This window comes from Borostomias antarcticus (genome assembly GCF_949987555.1).
Source record: "Borostomias antarcticus genome assembly, chromosome: 11".
Taxonomy (NCBI): domain Eukaryota; kingdom Metazoa; phylum Chordata; class Actinopteri; order Stomiiformes; family Stomiidae; genus Borostomias; species Borostomias antarcticus.
The window spans coordinates 8,375,249-8,393,478 of NC_140244.1; the positions used below are offsets into that span (position 1 = coordinate 8,375,249).

The window sequence follows — 18,230 nt, forward strand, 5'->3', positions numbered from 1 at the left end:
GTAGAGCGATGGCATTGTTGAGGTCTGTCATCCTTGTTCTGGGTGAGGCAGCAACGGATCCTAGAATGCCCGCATTCTCCACCATATGTGGTAGGCCCGGGGGAAACAATGGGAGGTTCCGGTCAGGCTGTACTCTTTAGCGCCGGGGCGCGTATTTATTCCACCGAAAAACAGAAGAAACCAGGTCAAAATCAAACAGAAGATTCCCCGGTGGTGGGGCGGCTCCTCGAGGGCTGGTCAGCCGGGCTGCGTGGATCCCTCGGGTTAGTCTGTGTTCCTCCCCCCTCCTCTCTGTCCAGCCTGGCCTTTTCAACTCTCCTGGCCGTGATTAGGTGATGGGATCCAGCTGGCTGGTAACTGGGTTGGTCCTTGATGAGCTGATGAGGGTCAGGTGTGGCGAATGGCCTGTAGATCCCCTCCACCACAGATCCCCGCTGTCCAGGGTTCTGAAGTGGAGGGCAAGGTGTGCCTGACCCAGTGTGACGCTCTCCACGGTGCTGAAGTGGCAGCGACCGGGTGCCTACCCGAGTCTTGCGGGCTCCCGTGGCAGGCCCGCGACGTCCCACCGGTGGGGGAATGCCACAGTGTGTGTGTGTGTGTGTGTGTGTGTGTGTGTGTGCTCGCAGCTAACAGAAGAGGAGATCGCCACCATTCTCCAGTCCACGCTGAAGGGTCTGGAGTACCTCCACTTCATGAGGAAGATCCACCGGGACATCAAGGCTGGGAACATCCTGCTCAACGCTGAGGGCCAGGCCAAGCTGGCCGACTTCGGAGTAGCAGGACAACTGGGCTGGTCAGGGCTGGTACCACTAATATTAAAATTGTAATATTTGAGTAAGAGAAAAAAGATGCATGGATGGAAGTACCCATAAGCTGTTATTGTAAGTTTTTATGTTTTATTGTATTGTCGTTGTATGGATGGGAAATGCTAATAAAGATTAAAGTAAAAAAGACAAAGAATATGTATCTTGGCTATGCACACACAAACAAGCCAGCCGTCACACGCAGCGCCTGCCTCCAGTCTAGCCCCTACCCTGCTGTGCGCCAGGATGAATGAGCCATGCGTGGAGCCAGGCCACCGTGCCACTACACTTGTGATGAGCATGTCGGCGTCACAAATGATTTGGGTATTTATAGTGTGCACATTTTTGCGATTCACATAGACGTATTCATTCACTGATGGTGCCCTTATGTGGGTGCAGTCGCCATCGCCATCGCCTTCACCTCTTTGGAGTTCTATCTCGGCCAGTAGGCCGAGTAGCGACGGATTCATTTTGGCTCGCATTACGCACAGGAGGACTGTCATTTATATGCTTACCAAACAGCAAACAGTGATCACATCCACATGATCACATATTAATGACAATCTAATTGGTCAATTATTGCCGTTTGATGGAGTGCCTGCATTAGGTGTGCGCATAGGTTAAGTTTGGGGAACAAATCCATATCGGACCATTAATGAGCCGGTTAGAGCACACGATCTTGCATTGCGATATATGTTTGTGCTGAATTGGGCTATTAGCCTACATGATTGTGCGTTCATAAACTTTCGCTCTTATTCTCTCCATCAAACATTGTAATTCACCGACGCACCACCTGCGTCACCAGTTCCCCCTGTGTTCAAAAAGGGTGTAGAAAACCGTGTAAATCGGTACGACAAGTTGAGAGGTGTCCTACAAAAGCGCGTAGAAAGGCGACTAAATATCCGCCCTTTTGGCTTGATAGGTCGCGCTGTGGGGGGGGAAATGGCGTACGCCTGAAATCGCGGAAAAGACCGTGTAAAAGAAGGCGTAGGCCTACCTCAGTGATATATGAGGCCCCAGTGTGTGTGTCTGTCTGTGTGTGTGTGTGTGTGTGTGTGTGTGTGTGTGTGTGTGTGTGTGTGTGTGTGCTCGCAGCTAACAGAAGAGGAGATCGCCACCATTCTCCAGTCCACGCTGAAGGGTCTGGAGTACCTCCACTTCATGAGGAAGATCCACCGGGACATCAAGGCTGGGAACATCCTGCTCAACGCTGAGGGCCAGGCCAAGCTGGCCGACTTCGGAGTAGCAGGACAACTCACCGTAAGACTCTCTCTCTGGTCTGGTCTCACTAAGACTCTCTCTCTCTGGTCAGGTCTCACTAAGACTCTCTCTGGTCTGGTCTCACTAAGACTCTCTCTCTCTGGTCAGGTCTCACTAAGACTCTCTCTCTGGTCAGGTCTCACTAAGACTCTCTCTCTGGTCTGGTCTCACTAAGACTCTCTCTAGTCAGGTCTCACTAAGACTCTCTCTCTGGTCAGGTCTCACTAAGACTCTCTCTCTGGTCAGGTCTCACCGTAAGACTCTCTCTGGTCTGGTCTCACTAAGACTCTCTCTGGTCTGGTCTCACTGTAAGACTCTCTCTCTGGTCAGGTCTCACTAAGACTCTCTCTCTGGTCTGGTCTCACTAAGACTCTCTCTCTGGTCAGGTCTCACCGTAAGACTCTCTCTGGTCTGGTCTCACTAAGACTCTCTCTCTGGTCAGGTCTCACTAAGACTGTCTCTGGTCAGGTCTCACTAAGACTCTCTCTCTGGTCAGGTCTCACCGTTAGACTCTCTTTCTCTGGTCAAGTCTCACCGTAAGACTCTCTCTCTCTGGTCAGGTCTCACTAAGACTCTCTCTCTGGTCAGGTCTCACTAAGACTCTCTCTCTGGTCAGGTCTCACTAAGACTCTCTCTCTGGTCAGGTCTTACTAAGACTCTCTCTCTCTGGTCAGGTCTCACTGTGATACTCTGTCTCTCTGGTCAGGTCTCACTGTGAGACTCTCTCTCCCTGGTCAGGTCTCACTAAGACTCTCTCTCTGGTCTGGTCTCACCGTAAGACTCTCTCTCTCTGGTCAGGTCTCACTGTAAGTTTCTCTCTGGTCAAGTCTCACTGTAAGTTTCTCTCTGCTCATCTTTTCCTGCTTGATGTATGCCTGTGTGTGTCTCTCTCTGCCCCCCCCAGGACACCATGGCCAAGAGGAACACGGTGATCGGTACCCCCTTCTGGATGGCCCCGGAGGTGATCCAGGAGATTGGCTACAACTGCGTGGCAGACATCTGGTCCCTGGGCATCACCGCCATCGAGATGGCTGAGGGCAAGCCCCCCTACGCAGACATCCACCCCATGAGGGTGAGTCTGGGAGGGCTGGGGCTGGTCAGGGCTGGTCAGGGCTGGTCAGGGCTGGTCAGGACTGCAGAGGTGGGGCTGGGGCTGGACTGGACTAATAGAGCTGGACTGGACTGGTAGGGCTGGATTGGGCTGGACTGGACTGGACTGGACTGGTAGAGCTGGTCTGGGGCTGGACTGGACTGGACTGGTAGGGCTGGATTGGGCTGGGCTGGGCTGGGCTGGGCTGGGCTGGGCTGGGCTGGACTAGACTGGACTGGACTGGTAGAGCTGGGCTGGGCTGGGCTGGGTGGACTGGTAGGGCTGGATTGGGCTGGACTGGTAGGGCTGGACTGGGCTGGGCTGGACTGGACTGGTAGGGCTGGATTGGGCTGGGCTGGGCTGGGCTGGGCTGGACTGGACTGGTAGGGCTGGATTGGGCTGGGCTGGACTGGTAGAGCTGGTCTGGGCTGGACTGGACTGGTAGGGCTGGATTGGGCTGGGCTGGGCTGGGCTGGACTGGACTAGACTGGGCTGGGCTGGACTGGTAGGGCTGGATTGGGCTGGACTGGACTAGTAGGGCTGGATTGGGCTGGACTGGACTGGACTGGACTGGTAGGGCTGGGCTGGACTGGACTGGACTGGACTGGACTGGACTGGACTGGACAGGGCTGGGCTGGACTGGACTGGACTGGTAGGGCTGGATTGGGCTGGACTGGACTGGTAGGGCTGGATTGGGCTGGACTGGGCTGGGCTGGACTGGTAGGGCTGGATTGGGCTGGACTGGACTGGTAGGGCTGGGCTGGGCTGGACTGGACTGGACTGGACTGGGCTGGACTGGACTGGTAGGGCTGGATTGGGCTGGACTGGACTGGTAGGGCTGGACTGGGCTGGACTGGTAGGGCTGGACTGGTCTGGACTGGACTGAACTGGTAGGGCTGGTAGGGCTGGACTGGGCTGAACTGGTAGGGCCGGACTGGTAGGGCTGGACTGGGCTGGACTGGACTGGTAGGGCTGGACTGGTAGGGCTGGACTGGGCTGGACTGGACTGGTAGGGCTGGACTGGTAGGGCTGGACTGGGCTGGACTGGTAGGGCTGGGGACAGAGGATACCCACTATGTATTAATGGAGTTCTGATGGACTTTGACAGACGCAAGCATTATGAAGAGTGTTGTCTAGTGGTGTGGATCTGATCCGGGTTGAACAACATGTTTCCTCGAAATGATGTGCAATGGACTTTGAGGGAGGGTTTCTCTCGTGTCGTGGGTGTGTCAGAGGTGTTACCCAATCAGCAGACTGATATGGAAACTCCGCTGTATCTTCTCAGCTGCCACAGGTGCGACGCTTGTGTAACACACAGGGTGTTGAACGCACCACCGTTTCTGTCTCAATAAACGTTTTGCAACGTTTCACACTGTTTCTGGAAACATGTCGCTCAACCCTGAATAGATCTCCACTACTAGACAAGACTCTTCACTTTGCTCAACCCTGAATAGATCCACACTACTAGACAAGGCTCTTCACTCTGCTCAACCCTGAATAGATCCACACTACTAGACAAGACTCTTCACTCTGCTCAACCCTGAATAGATCCACACTACTAGACAAGGCTCTTCACTCTGCTCAACCCTGAATAGATCCACACTACTAGACAAGACTCTTCACTTTGCTCAACCCTGAATAGATCCACACTACTAGACAAGGCTCTTCACTCTGCTCAACCCTGAATAGATCCACACTACTAGACAAGGCTCTTCACTTTGCTCAACTCTGAATAGATCCACACTACTAGACAAGGCTCTTCACTCTGCTCAACCCTGAATAGATCCACACTACTAGACAAGGCTCTTCACTCTGCTCAACCCTGAATAGATCCACACTACTAAACAAGACTCTTCACTCTGCTCAACCCTGAATAGATCCACACTACTAGACAAGGCTCTTCACTCTGCGTGCGTCTCCATGCTGTTTGTCCTCAGGCCATCTTCATGATCCCCACCAACCCCCCGCCCACCTTCCCGAACCCCGACTCCTGGGCAGAATCCTTCGGAGACTTCGTCACCCAGTCTTTGGTGAAGAACCCAGAGAACCGGGCCACAGCCACCCAGCTACTACAGGTACTGATATTACTACTACTAATACTACTAATACTACCCAGCTACTACAGGTACTGGTACTACTACTACTAATACTAATACTACCCAGCTACTACAGGTACTGGTACTACTACTACTAATACTACTAATACTACTTATACTACCCACCTACTACAGGTACTGGTATTACTACTACTAATACTACTAATACTACTAATACTACTAATACTACCCACCTACTACAGGTACTGGTACTAATACTACTAATACTACTAATACTACTAATACTACTAATACTACTAATACTACCCAGCTACTACAGGTACTGGGATTACTACTACTAATACTACTAATACTATTAATACTACTAATACTACCCACCTACTACAGGTACTGGTACTACTACTACTAATACTACTAATACTACTAATACTACTGATACTACTTATACTACCCACCTACTACAGGTACTGGTATTACTACTACTAATACTACTAATACTACTAATACTACCCACCTACTACAGGTACTGGTACTACTACTACTACTACTACTAATACTACTAATACTACCCAGCTACTACAGGTACTGGTATTACTACTACTAATACTACTAATACTACCCACCTACTACAGGTACTGGTACTACTACTACTACTACTACTAATACTACTAATACTACTAATACTACTAATACTACCCAGCTACTACAGGTACTGGGATTACTACTACTACTACTACTAATACTACCCAGCTACTACAGTTACTGGTACTAATACTACAAATACTACTAATACTACCCAGCTACTACATTTACTGGTACTACTACTAATACTACTAATACTAATACTACCCAGCTACTACAGTTACTGGTACTACTACTAATACTACTAATACTACTAATACTAATACTACCCACACTGTAAAAAATTACTTGTAAGATTTACTTAATAAAATCCTCGTAACAATTTGCACTCACTCTAAGTAAGTAAATTTTACTGCTGTAATATCAAGTACAACTCACTCACCAGTATCACGTAAAATATACTTGCCACTAAACATAACATTTATGAATATTTTAAGTAACTCTTACTACATTACAGTAAGCAACTCTTACTACATTACATACTTGAGTTAAGTTCTATTTAGTTATTGTAATCAAGTTAAACTCATCAAAAAATTAAGTAAATCTTATATACATGTAATGATTACCGTTATAAAGCAAATAAGTAGATTTAATAACTTTTTTCTGTTTGACAATAACTTAGTTTTATCAAGTTATAATTCAATATAATTAGGTAGTTGTTACTAAATTTGTTGAAATAAATGTTACAATAAATAATCATTTTCTCAATGCAATACTTTATTTTAAATATCAGGCAATGTATACATTAATGGCATGTATATAAAATAAAATAAAAAAAATAAAAAACATGCCTGCTGTTTAGTTTTGACTTTCTTGTGTGGTTAGTCGCATCTAAATTGTGCAATGACAACATTTTGACTCTGGGGTAGAGCACTTTTAAAACCAATTTCTTTTCTTATAAAAATATATACACAAAGACCAACAAGTGCCTCAACACATTTCAAAGTCAACATTTCAAGTAATAAACAATTTCTTACAAATTGGATGTTTAGAACACTAAGAACAACAAGTGCCTCGACACATTTCAAATTCAACATTAAAGGGCAATGCTCGTTTTTGACAACCTGGACCTTATTTACGACATATTATAAGAAGTTTGACTCACCGAGATCACTTTGGTGTAGTTCGGAGGCCTGTAGAAGAAATTTAAAATCCAGCGCGAGCCAGTATATCCATGTAATGACGGTGGACGGGGCAACGAGAATGCAGTTTCTCAAAATCTATTTTCGGCCGCTAAACGGTTGTTTTCATCAATCAGATTGGATGAATCGACAGTTGAGATTCCTCAACGCGAGGCATTGTAGTGGTTTTCAAATACGGGGTCTTTAGCCTCTGTAATATGATCTTTACACGCCTTTCCCCACTTGCTCCAGCACGCATGCGCACAGGCCAGCGCGCAGACTGGCTATTCTCCGGCTCACATTCTCTGCGCTACGATCGTTGTTGGTGCCGAGAATATTGTCGTCGTCATTCGTCAGCAACAATCCGATCGTAGCGCAGAGAATGTGAGCCGGAGAATAGCCAGTCTGCGCGCTGGCCTGTGCGCATGCGTGCTGGAGCAAGTGGGGAAAGGCGTGTAAAGATCATATTACAGAGGCTAAAGACCCCGTATTTGAAAACCACTACAATGCCTCTCGTTGAAGAATCTCAACTGTCGATTCATCCCATCTGATTGATGAAAACAACCGTTTAGCGGCCGAAAATAGATTTTGAGAAACTGCATTCTCGTTGCCCCGTCCACCGTCATTACATGGATATACTGGCTCGCGCTGAATTTTAAATTTCTTCTACAGGCCTCCGAACTACACCAAAGTGATCTCGGTGAGTCAAACTTCTTATAATATGTCGTAAATAAGGTCCAGGTTGTCAAAAACGAGCATTGCCCTTTAAGTAATTTCACAATGTCTTACACATTGGATATTTGTGTGCCACCAGCAATTTCAACATTCAAACAGTCACTCTGGAGTCTAAACTACTGCACTATTAAAACCATAATGCATTCCATAAAGCATTTTTTCACACAATGCATTTTCTTTAAGACCATTTTAAGACCAACAAGTGTCAAAAAGAGAAGGAAAAAAGGGAACAGATGTATGTATGTATGAGGACGTTATGTGTGTCTGAGAGGTGTGTGTGTGTGTGTGCCATGTTGTTTCATGACACCAACTTCACCTTCAAAGCTTGCACTTTTGGGGAGAGCTTGATCCCATCCAGTTCAAGGAAAAGTTTCTGAAATACCTCAAAAGTGTAGTGCAGTGTTGTAGGGTATGCCAGGTTGAGGGCATAGATCAGTCCCATTAGCAGCATGCACGCTTTGGCAGTGTCTCCACATCCAGGCAACATCTCCTGTCCTTCAAGTAGGATGGATGCATCCACCTGATCCTCTCCATCAGCACCATGGACGACCAGGATCTTGAGGGTGTGTTGAGTGGCATCACTGCGGTTGTCCTGCTGCATACAATTAACAAGAAAAATGACAAATTGTATTCAGCAACAAATAAAAAATAGAACCATTTAAATAATTTGAAGTTACTGCACTTGTGCTATGCAATGTATGTACTTATACAATGCACCTGGTCTGTCCACTGACTATTTTAATGTAATTGTAATGTCCATATTCAATAACTGTCTTTCATTCATTCATTCAATATATACTAAAATGGACCATCAAGATGGCTCAACGTAAGTTTAATGGAGTCAAATCTATTTTCCAATTAACCAGAATTGAGTAAAACAATGCCATCTGGGCACAGCTAGGCCGCACAGAGGTATAACAATGAGGTCTAGCGGGATGAGTTGCCATGGCCATTAAATGGTACCAAAGACCCGTGGCGACACTGGCAACTCGATGGCGCCAATGGCAAATGAATGACAAGCCAGTGGCGTCTGTCGGCACACCAGTGACCTACGTTGCCTTCACCAAATGTACTCGTGCCTGTTAAATAAAATCATGTTTTACCCAGCAATCTTCGAAAAGGTCCTCCTCCTTCTCGCCAAGGTACAGTATGAGAGCGCGGATCACGGCTTCACGTCTTGCCTCAGTGCTTAGGTTCTGTGAACAGATTAATAGTGTGTTAATACTGAATCATTTTTTAAATACAATGAACTGACGGGTGAGAACAAAGTAGCATGTGCCATGATTTACAGGGAGCAAGAGCAATGAGTGGAAGATGGGAGCATAGGCAATTGGAGTCAACCAGGGCTGGACTGGGACAAAAAATCGGCCCTGGCACTTTTGGCCCAGACCGGCCCACAGGGCTGGACTGGGTGAATATTTCCTGCCGGGAAATGTAGCCCCAGTCAGGCCACTAGCCGAGCCGACGCGGTGAGATGGAACACCTTCAGTTTCGTTTTGTTGACGGGGGGGGGGGGGGGGGGGGGGGGGGGGGGGGGGGCTGCGCGATTTGTTGACGGGGGGGGGGGGGGTGCTGCGCGATTTCTTGACACCTGAAACTAACAGAGGGAGGGGTGGGGCCTACATATGATTGGGCCAGCCCAGTGTCACTATAGAGGATGGACCAATGGGCCGCTGTCCCTGCTCTATGGGCCGTTCGTTAGCTCTTTTTTTTTTTTTTTTTAGATCGGCCCACAAGTAGGTCCGGCCCACCGGGCATTTGCCCGGTACGCCACATGGCCAGTCCGGCCCTGGAGTCAACGTGTGACGGGATTTGCTATGCAACTATACTGTACGTATGGGGCAGTGTGTTGAGAGACAGTATCGTCTCCATGCAAAAAAGTGGACAAGCACAATTTTAACCAAGCACACTGACCTGACTCAGTTTGCTCAGGAGAGGCCTCAGCTTGGTCCCCACAGTACCCCCCTTGGTCTTCATCAAGGCAATGAGCTTTGGTGTGTACAGGTCCAGTTTGGACAGGAATCTCTGCTCCAGGGGAATTGTAGTAATTCTCCTGAACTCCTCCTTGATCTGAATTGACATAGGATTTACACATGACAGAAAGGCAGAGACATTATTTACAAGATTGAAGAGCATTATCGGGAACTGGCCAAAATAGTCTGATGCAAAAGGGAGGGTAAATTCTGTATACAGCATTTTAAATCATGTCGAAACATATATTAAAGGACCAAAGCTGCTAATTTAAGGGGATCACTCACTCCTTTATGTGACATACGGGCCCTATTTGAGTGACCCATAGGAGGCGCCAGCCCGCCATGTCAATATGCGCAATTTGTGCTCGTTTACAATGATCAACTCAACAAGCGCGATTGTGCATATAGCGTCCCTACCCACCGTCCATTAACATATGACCTTAAACAAGCAGCTACAGACATTAAAACAGTAAAAAGAGGAACACAAAGCTTCCAATTTCAACATTAAGCGAAGAGCATTTAAAGCGTATTAATGTTAATGTGATCAATCCCGAACAGCACTTGTACATTCTGAAAACAAATTGCTAGTTCCCAATGGAGAAATAAACACTTTTAAATCTGCCTACCTCAGCTTCACAAAACAAAGCAGGCCATCGCTCTTTGAAGTCAGCGGCAGCTGGACTACTGCTCACAACCTCCAGCCTTCGGCAGGAGAAGGTTTTGGTCATTTTTTCTTGGATGACCTTTGTGTTGTCCTTCTTCTTTATGTCATTGAGGAGCTCCCGCCTCTCCAGCTCCAAGTGAACAAGAAGGGAATTAGACAAGACCCATACCTCCACACCCCCAGACTCAGACCAACTGCCAGACATCCAGACCAACACCCACATCCCCAGACTCAGACCAACACCCAGACATCCAGACCAACACCTACACACCCCCAGACTCTTTTACACCTACACACCCAAACCAACATACCTCCAGACTGTCGCCAGTTTCTCCACTTGGATGTGGAGGCAGGTAGTTCACTTCTGCTCTCCTCGGCCTCTTGCAGTTCTTCGCGGGATACTTCTCTCCAGGGGTTTTCCTCTTCAAGGAGTTGATCTCAAGCTCGGGACATGGCACATTACGCTTTCTCACTTTGGACCGGTAGTTGGCCATCTTGTACTTGAGTCGCTGCTGCCACCCGTACATGCCGGAGAATGATGTCCCGGGCTCCCTTAGGCAGGGATATTTCTTCACCAAGGCTTCTGCAACTGCATGTATTTGAAGACCAGAGGGATAGGCAGTGTAGCAGAATATTTCTTCAGCAAGTTTCTCTAGTACGTCAGAGTTCATACTTGGATTCTGAAGCAGTGAGCCATCACTTTCGTAAGCCATATTTCCTGCTTGAAGGCACATCTCAACATGAGGATAAAAGGTGGGTATCACAAAGTCAGTTGGCCACGGTTGGGATCGATACTCCGCTGACTGTGGTAAAATGATGGTGCCGGATGAACTAGCTGAGGAACTGTCATCCTGGAAAGATGATTCCAGTGGGTCTGAATGTAAGGAGGCAGCCGCCTCATCAAAAGGAGTAAAGGTCAGAATAACAGAAGGTTCTTCTTTTTTAACTACTTTGATTGTGTCTTTGTCCTTGATCAATTCGGTTGACAGTAGAGTGAAGAATTGGTCATCAAATTCTTTGTCCATGTGCATCACGGTAAAACTGCCTTGGAGTTGAAACTGTTCCTGTGCCGCTGCCAAAAGTTTGTCTACAGTGCTAGGGACCCCACTTGGTAGGGTCAACTTGTGGACTTGAGTGTCTTCAATGATAACACGCAGTTGAATGGGGGCAGACATCATCACAGCCCTGGGCAAGCAGTAGTAACTGCAGGAGAAAAAAAAAGATAATTTGATTAGACAGAGCAAATAATATATTTTTCCTCACAATAGGCTATGCTGATGGCCTGTGTGTGTGTGTGTGTGGGGGGGGAGTCGGTTGATTCAAAATGTTGACAACAGCAACAAATTAGCTATTTGGAACCAATAAGTAACATTAACAAGCAAGCAGGCAGGCAAGCAGACAGGCAGACAGGCAGAGAGATGGGAAGGCAGAGATGGGTAGGCAAGCAGACAGGCAGGCAGAGATGGGCAGACTGACAGAGAGGCAGGCAGGCAGAGAGACAGGCAGGCAGAGATGGGCAGACAGAGAGACAGGCAGGCAGAGATGGTCAGACTGGCAGAGGCAGGCAGAGAGACAGACGGGCAGAGATGGGCAGGCGGGCAGAGACCGGCAGGGACAGGCAGAGAGACAAGTAGGCAGAGACAGGCAAGCAGAGACAGACTGTACACTTTTAGGATTTAAATTAATAAAAAAATCTGTTTGACTTTTAGTGTTTCCCCTCTGATCATTGTGCATACACGCTTTTTCATTTACACCTGATATTTGTACTTGCTTTTCTCCGCAAATAATGTGATGTATCATGACAAAACTCGATGGGAAATATTGTGTATATATATATCTCACAATATTTCCCATTGAGTTTTGGCATGATACATCACATACATCACAACAGGATGGGTTCAAGTTTTAAAATGGTACTTTACCTAGTTTGACAAGCAGATGTGGTGTTTGAGAGAAACCATTCGATCGCCTCCCACTGTATAGGCAGCCAATGTGTAAGTGTCAGTGAGTTGAGACTGCTCCATGACTTTGACTGTGCTTGTGGACTCCAACTTGAAACATCTAAAATGCTCCCAATACCATGCACTCTGCAGTTTCAGTACAAACACTACACTGTCACAAACAATGAGGATTTGCAGTATTTCAGCAAAGTCGGGCAACCCCCCAGTGGAGCCATATGCCAACATCATGCCAATACCATAACTGGTGCCCTGACATTCTACATTGTTTGTCAAATGAACAGTTGTCTCTTGAGGAAATCTCTGTGATAGAAAAGCTTGAATGTCTTCATTTACAACCTCAAATGGAACTCTGGTCATCTTTGATACAGAGACAGCAGGTTTTTTGACATTTGAACTATGGAGATGGTATGCAATCATGGACTGGTGTTTTACTGCCATAGACTTCAAAATGTTACGGAAGCAGCCAGTCTGTCTCACCATCTTCTTAAAAAAGTGGTGCTTGGCTTCAAACCTCATCGTCCATAAGAAAACTATTGGGCCAAAAGCTTTAATGAGCTGCGGATAATGCTCTACAAAATGGTGTTTAGGAATCAATTTCTTTTGTGGAAAAACTCTGCAAAATCTATGTCTATGCTCAGAAATCAGGCTATCTAGGTGGCCAATGCTTTCATCTGTGTGGGTAGGTGACATGCACACCTCAACAACATCTTTGAGTGTCATCAACAACTGCCATGCCTGGTCCTCTTCCTGTACTCTGGAGCCAACCATAAGCGGAAGCAGCCGCAGTAGGCACCAATTTTCATGTGCGTTGCCACCTATGGTTTTACGGGAGGCAAAGGTTGGTGGTATACGTGTGGGACAATTTGTCCTGTCGTTCCCCTTGTACGGGAATTGCTTGATGATCCTATTCAGCTCCTCAAGAGAGAAGTACCTTTTCTTTATCAAGATTTCTAAACACAGTGCCAATTCTACAGGTACAATTCCCTCTAGTAAATCGTGCAGTACGTCAGGCGGGTAACCCGTTGTTGCATGAAAGTGATTCAACCTTTCTGTAATTGCACACTGCCTTTTAACTCCGTGGCTAGGGGTGTCACTGGCTACTGCTGCTTCCACGTCTAACTGGTGTTGCTGTTTTGTTCTACCAGGGAATGCACCTGTCCTGACTTCAAGTTCCTGAAACTGTGACCGCTGTCCAACACAAAATCTACAAATATGTGACCCAGAAAAACTTTCAACAAACCCCCCCAATGAATGGGCACCAAGGTTGTCAGCTATCACAGAAAATACGGTGCCCTTTATAACTTTTCCCAAACAGGGCACAAAAAGACCATGCTCTTCTAAGCTTTTCAAATCAGTTAATAAGGGCTCCAGCACTCGAGGATAACCAAACTGCTTCACGTCATCTGCCTTACATAAAATCGCCACATAAATAGATGATAAAGAAGACCTTAATACAGCTGGAATATCAGCCAACACCCAGTAGACACCTGTTACCTTGTGCTTCTTACGAGAGGTTCCTAATGGATTACATATTTCAAAGTCATCACAGTAGAGTATAAGTGAAAGTCTTAACTCCTCTCCAGATAGAAAACTATTTTCCTTGAAATGGGAACCGTCACGGAAATTAGTATAGTCACAAGAACTAGAATATTTTGGATTGAACACCTTCTCCTGAATGTCACCATCTTTCAGAATTTCTGACAAGGATTGCAAAATTGGTACATATTGAAATGACTTTCCTTCTTTCACATCAAGTATGTACTCTACTGGTTCAACAATAGAGAAGTGTTCCTTTAAGAACCCTTTTCTCTTGTATGCTGTACCAAGAGGACCTTTTTCACTAAAGGCTGCACTAAGAGGATTTAATTGGCAAATTCTATTTACCAAATCTGTGATCACCAGTTCTCCGACAGTGCAATTGTGGTCTTCTAATGTCTTATGGACAATGTTTTTTATAACGGGTGCAGATGCGGAGGAAGTGATAAATTGAAGCTCCCCTACAATCTCATCTATACACCTACTAGGCACATTAAAGATGCAGTCTAATTTAAGCAGTAAGGAACCAAGCTCATCTACAATGACTTTAACCAAGTCCTCACCCTCCCCGACAAGTGTTTCGTTAGAAGTAACTTCATTTTCATCTACCAACGAACTATCATCATCTGTTACTTGATTTGGAAACGTCTGGAATACAGTATTCTTAAAATCTTCCAGGCAGTGAGGAGTGTGTTTCCTACTTTTATGTGAAGCAAAAGTTGTATATATATAAGTGCTATAGTCACACCCTTTAAAAACACACTGGACCGTTTCGTGCTTTTTAAGATGAATCCCGAGGTGTTCAAAATATTGCTTCTCTGTGTGAAAACTACATGAATTACAAACAAGACAAGAAAAATTAACAATTTGCCCTAACTGTTCAGTTTCTGGATGATCTCGAGACAAATGTGTGCGAAGTGCACCCCAACCATTAAACGAACAAGGACAATCCGAGTACAAGCAGGGTAGTGACCGGCCTTGACTGGTGTGTAAATGTTTCAATCTATAATGCTTTAAGAGCTCTAAACGGGTTGATGTCCTAAAATTGCAACTTTTGCATGACCATCTCATAGCATAGTTCAAACCTGCCAATATAGACCTGTCTAAACTGGTGATGTAATTGTAAAGTATGTAATGTTGTGTAAAACCTGTTCTACACTCACCAACAATTATTGTTATTAGCCTATATAAAACTAAACCACCTGTCCACTGCACTGTCTCCTCCTACAAGTGACCCTGTAAAAGAACAGAAAATGTGTCATATTAAAACAAAGACCTAAACCATTGAGCCTGTGTGTGTGTGTCTTGACCTTCTACACACACAAATAATAATAAGGTAGAAACTTAATGGTGGCCAAAGCCTATGCCGCTTTGCCCCAATTACACAGACAACATTGGAAACCACATCAATGTTAATAGAATGCATCAATTTGTACTTGCCTTAATCACAGTTTTCCCAGTTCTTGCCTCAAAGACCCCACTCACTGATACACTGATTTTTCTGTTGATGGAAAGAAATAGTTTAGTTTTCTACACTAGTTTGCTATCTACATCACACAACCAGGTGACTAGCAGGCTTGCTAATGAGGTCTGCACACATTTATTGTACCACAAAATATTATAGGCACATTTATTTCAACACATTTAGTAACATTTGCCTGATTCTATTAAATTGCTACTTGATACATATGTTATTGTCAAACAGAAAAAAGTAAAAGTAATTAAATCTACTTCTTTACTTCATAACTGTAACCATTACATGCATATAAGATTTACTTAGTTTTTTAATGAGCGTAACTTGATTATTCTAACTAAATAGAACCTAACTGGGCCGCATATGGCACCAATGGCGGCAAGCTGCACGTGCGCCTAGTTCAATTGGGAGCAATTTTGGCAAATAACGCAGACAAATAACATTACACTGCTAAAATAACACTCAGAAAAATATTAGCTTAAGTGCAATAATTTCATCAAAATACAAACCATTACGTTTTCACTGCACTGTATCAAGAGTTAATTAGAGATGTTTATTTCGGATGGTTAAGAGAGAGAACGGATCGTGTCCAATGGCGTTGGCCAACATGAGGTTGGAAAAGCCATTTAACGAGTGGAAGCATTGTCTTCGACAATTCAATCAAGCCCAATCAAACAATCGAAATTAATGGACCTGTATCTTGGAAATAATCACAAGCTGAACCTTCAGTGATATCCGAATGTTGTCTGTTCGTGGCTAGAGCTCGCAGGCTGACGACAAAAAAAGCTGGCTGGTAGCTAGAAAGTGGTTGATTGATTAGTGCTAACCAGCTAGCTACTAGCTAGCACCAACATTACAGTGCTCAAATAACAGCGAGCTGGCAGCGTATCGGTCTATGGAAGTGTGTCTCTGTTCGTCCTCATTTCAAACTAGGACTCGCTGAACATGACTATAGCAGTCATGTACCAAGGCTCGAGACGTGGTGGACTAGTAACTAGTGCTAGCTAGCAGTGTAATATTGCTACACTGCTAAGACAGCGGCCCGGCAGGCATGTAACTTACGTTAACAGTCTTATCTATGGAACTGAAAAAGTTAAACGGGTCGGGAAAATGCAGAGGATAAGTAATTCAATTCTGAGTTACTTACCTGGTCATGAAATAGGCTACTGACATCAAGCATCAGATCCCGTCTCACTGGGTTCTTCCAAACACTGCCGACGGAGTCAACGGCTCACAAGTTCAGACTGCTCGAGGTCTCGCGCGGTTGTCCAATGAGCATGCGCAGATTCAAACAGGCTGCATTTTCGATTAAAATGTACTTCATATTTTTAGGTTTATGCGCAGTGTCTATGAATAGCGTACATTTTATGAGTAAATCTATAATAAAACTTACTCTTATATTGCAATTTATTTATTACATTAATAAAATGTGTACATATTAACAATTTTATTAAGTTCTCACTGAAACTTAATATTACAATGTAAATATTATCAACATTTTCTTTATATATTTTACTAGACCACAAAGTTAGTTTTTACAGTGCAGCTACTACAGGTACTGGGATTACTACTACTAATACTACTAATACTACCAAGCTACTACAGGTACTGGTATTACTACTACTACTACTAATTCTACCCAGCTACTACAGGTACTGGTATTACTACTACTAATACTACTCAGCTACTACAGGTACTGGTATTACTACTACTAATACTAATACTAACCATCTACTACAGGTACTGGTATTACTACTACTAATACTACTAATACTACAGGTACTACTACTACTACTACTACTAAAACGATGGTTACGTATTGTAACCCTAGTTCTATGAGTGGAGCGGAGCCCCACAGGGCTAGCTCCTATTGGCTAGCGAAACCCAGCTAGCTACATTGACTGAAGAAAAAAACATACACGCACCTGTGTCCAACCAGGTCCGGTGCACCACTGTATAAGCGGGCTACGCCCGCACATCTGCTCCTAACCGAAATTTTCAGCGAGCAGACTGCGGGGCAGCAAGTCTGTTCCCTGTGGGGCTCCGCTCCACTCATAGAACTAGGGTTACAATACGTAACCATCGTTCTATTTCGTGGAGCTCCGCCCCACAGGGCTAGCTCCTATTGGCATAAGCGGAGCTACACGACCGCACCATACACTCTTGCTGGCCCCAGTAAGGGAACCAGTCAGGACACAAGCCAGGGCTCCAAGGCGAGACCATACTAACAGTTGATCCGACCCAAGCACTGGCCCCACCCCGCCACACTCAGTCTATCACAGCCGAGGGCAAGGAGAGGTACGTGGGGCGAGAGCTGGACCAAAGCGGTTACTCCGTAACAAGCCCGTCCCAGCCTCACACATAAACAGGAACGGAACGTCACTAGACGGGCCCGCTCCTACCTTAGCTGAACCGGTGAGACCTGAGTGAGTCACGTCTGCTTTCCTAGCAGGAAAAGACCCCGCGGCTCAAACCGGTTCTCCAGTAGCGGCGAGACCTGCCATGGTCAATTCTGACTCTTTCACAGAAGACCCGGCGACTCGAGCCGAACACCTACATGAAAAATCCTGTCTAACGCTGGCTCGCACCGGCGGCTGTGTTTAGCACAGATGACGCCACAGAGACAGAGGACATGGATAAAAGGTAATAACGGACAAAAGGAGACGGGGACGACCAAGTCGCCGCCGCACAGATGTCCTCCACTGACACACCATTGAACAGGGCAACTGACGTGGCCACACCCCTTGTGGAGTGTGCCCGAACAGCACCAGGCAGAGGACGACCCGCAGTCACGTAAGACTGGGCGATGCCCTCACAGATCCAATGGGAGAGACGCTGTTTCGACAACGGAGAACCCACCTTCCCTGGGCCGTGGCAAACCAACAACTGGGGGGTGGTGCGGACCGCAGCCGTG

The 18,230-nt window shown here is 45.9% G+C and overlaps 1 pseudogene across 1 annotated transcript in view; it reads left to right on the forward strand.

Annotated features, from left to right (window-relative positions):
- Positions 1-400: 400 nt before the first annotated feature.
- Positions 401-18,230, forward strand: part of LOC311315176 (serine/threonine-protein kinase 4-like) — a 32,249-nt pseudogene continuing 14,419 nt past the window's right edge. The window contains exons 1-5 of the transcript in view: positions 401-568; positions 627-803; positions 1,899-2,063; positions 2,968-3,135; positions 5,091-5,228. The product of the transcript in view is annotated as a serine/threonine-protein kinase 4-like (transcript). The remainder of the gene's footprint in view (positions 569-626; positions 804-1,898; positions 2,064-2,967; positions 3,136-5,090; positions 5,229-18,230) is intronic.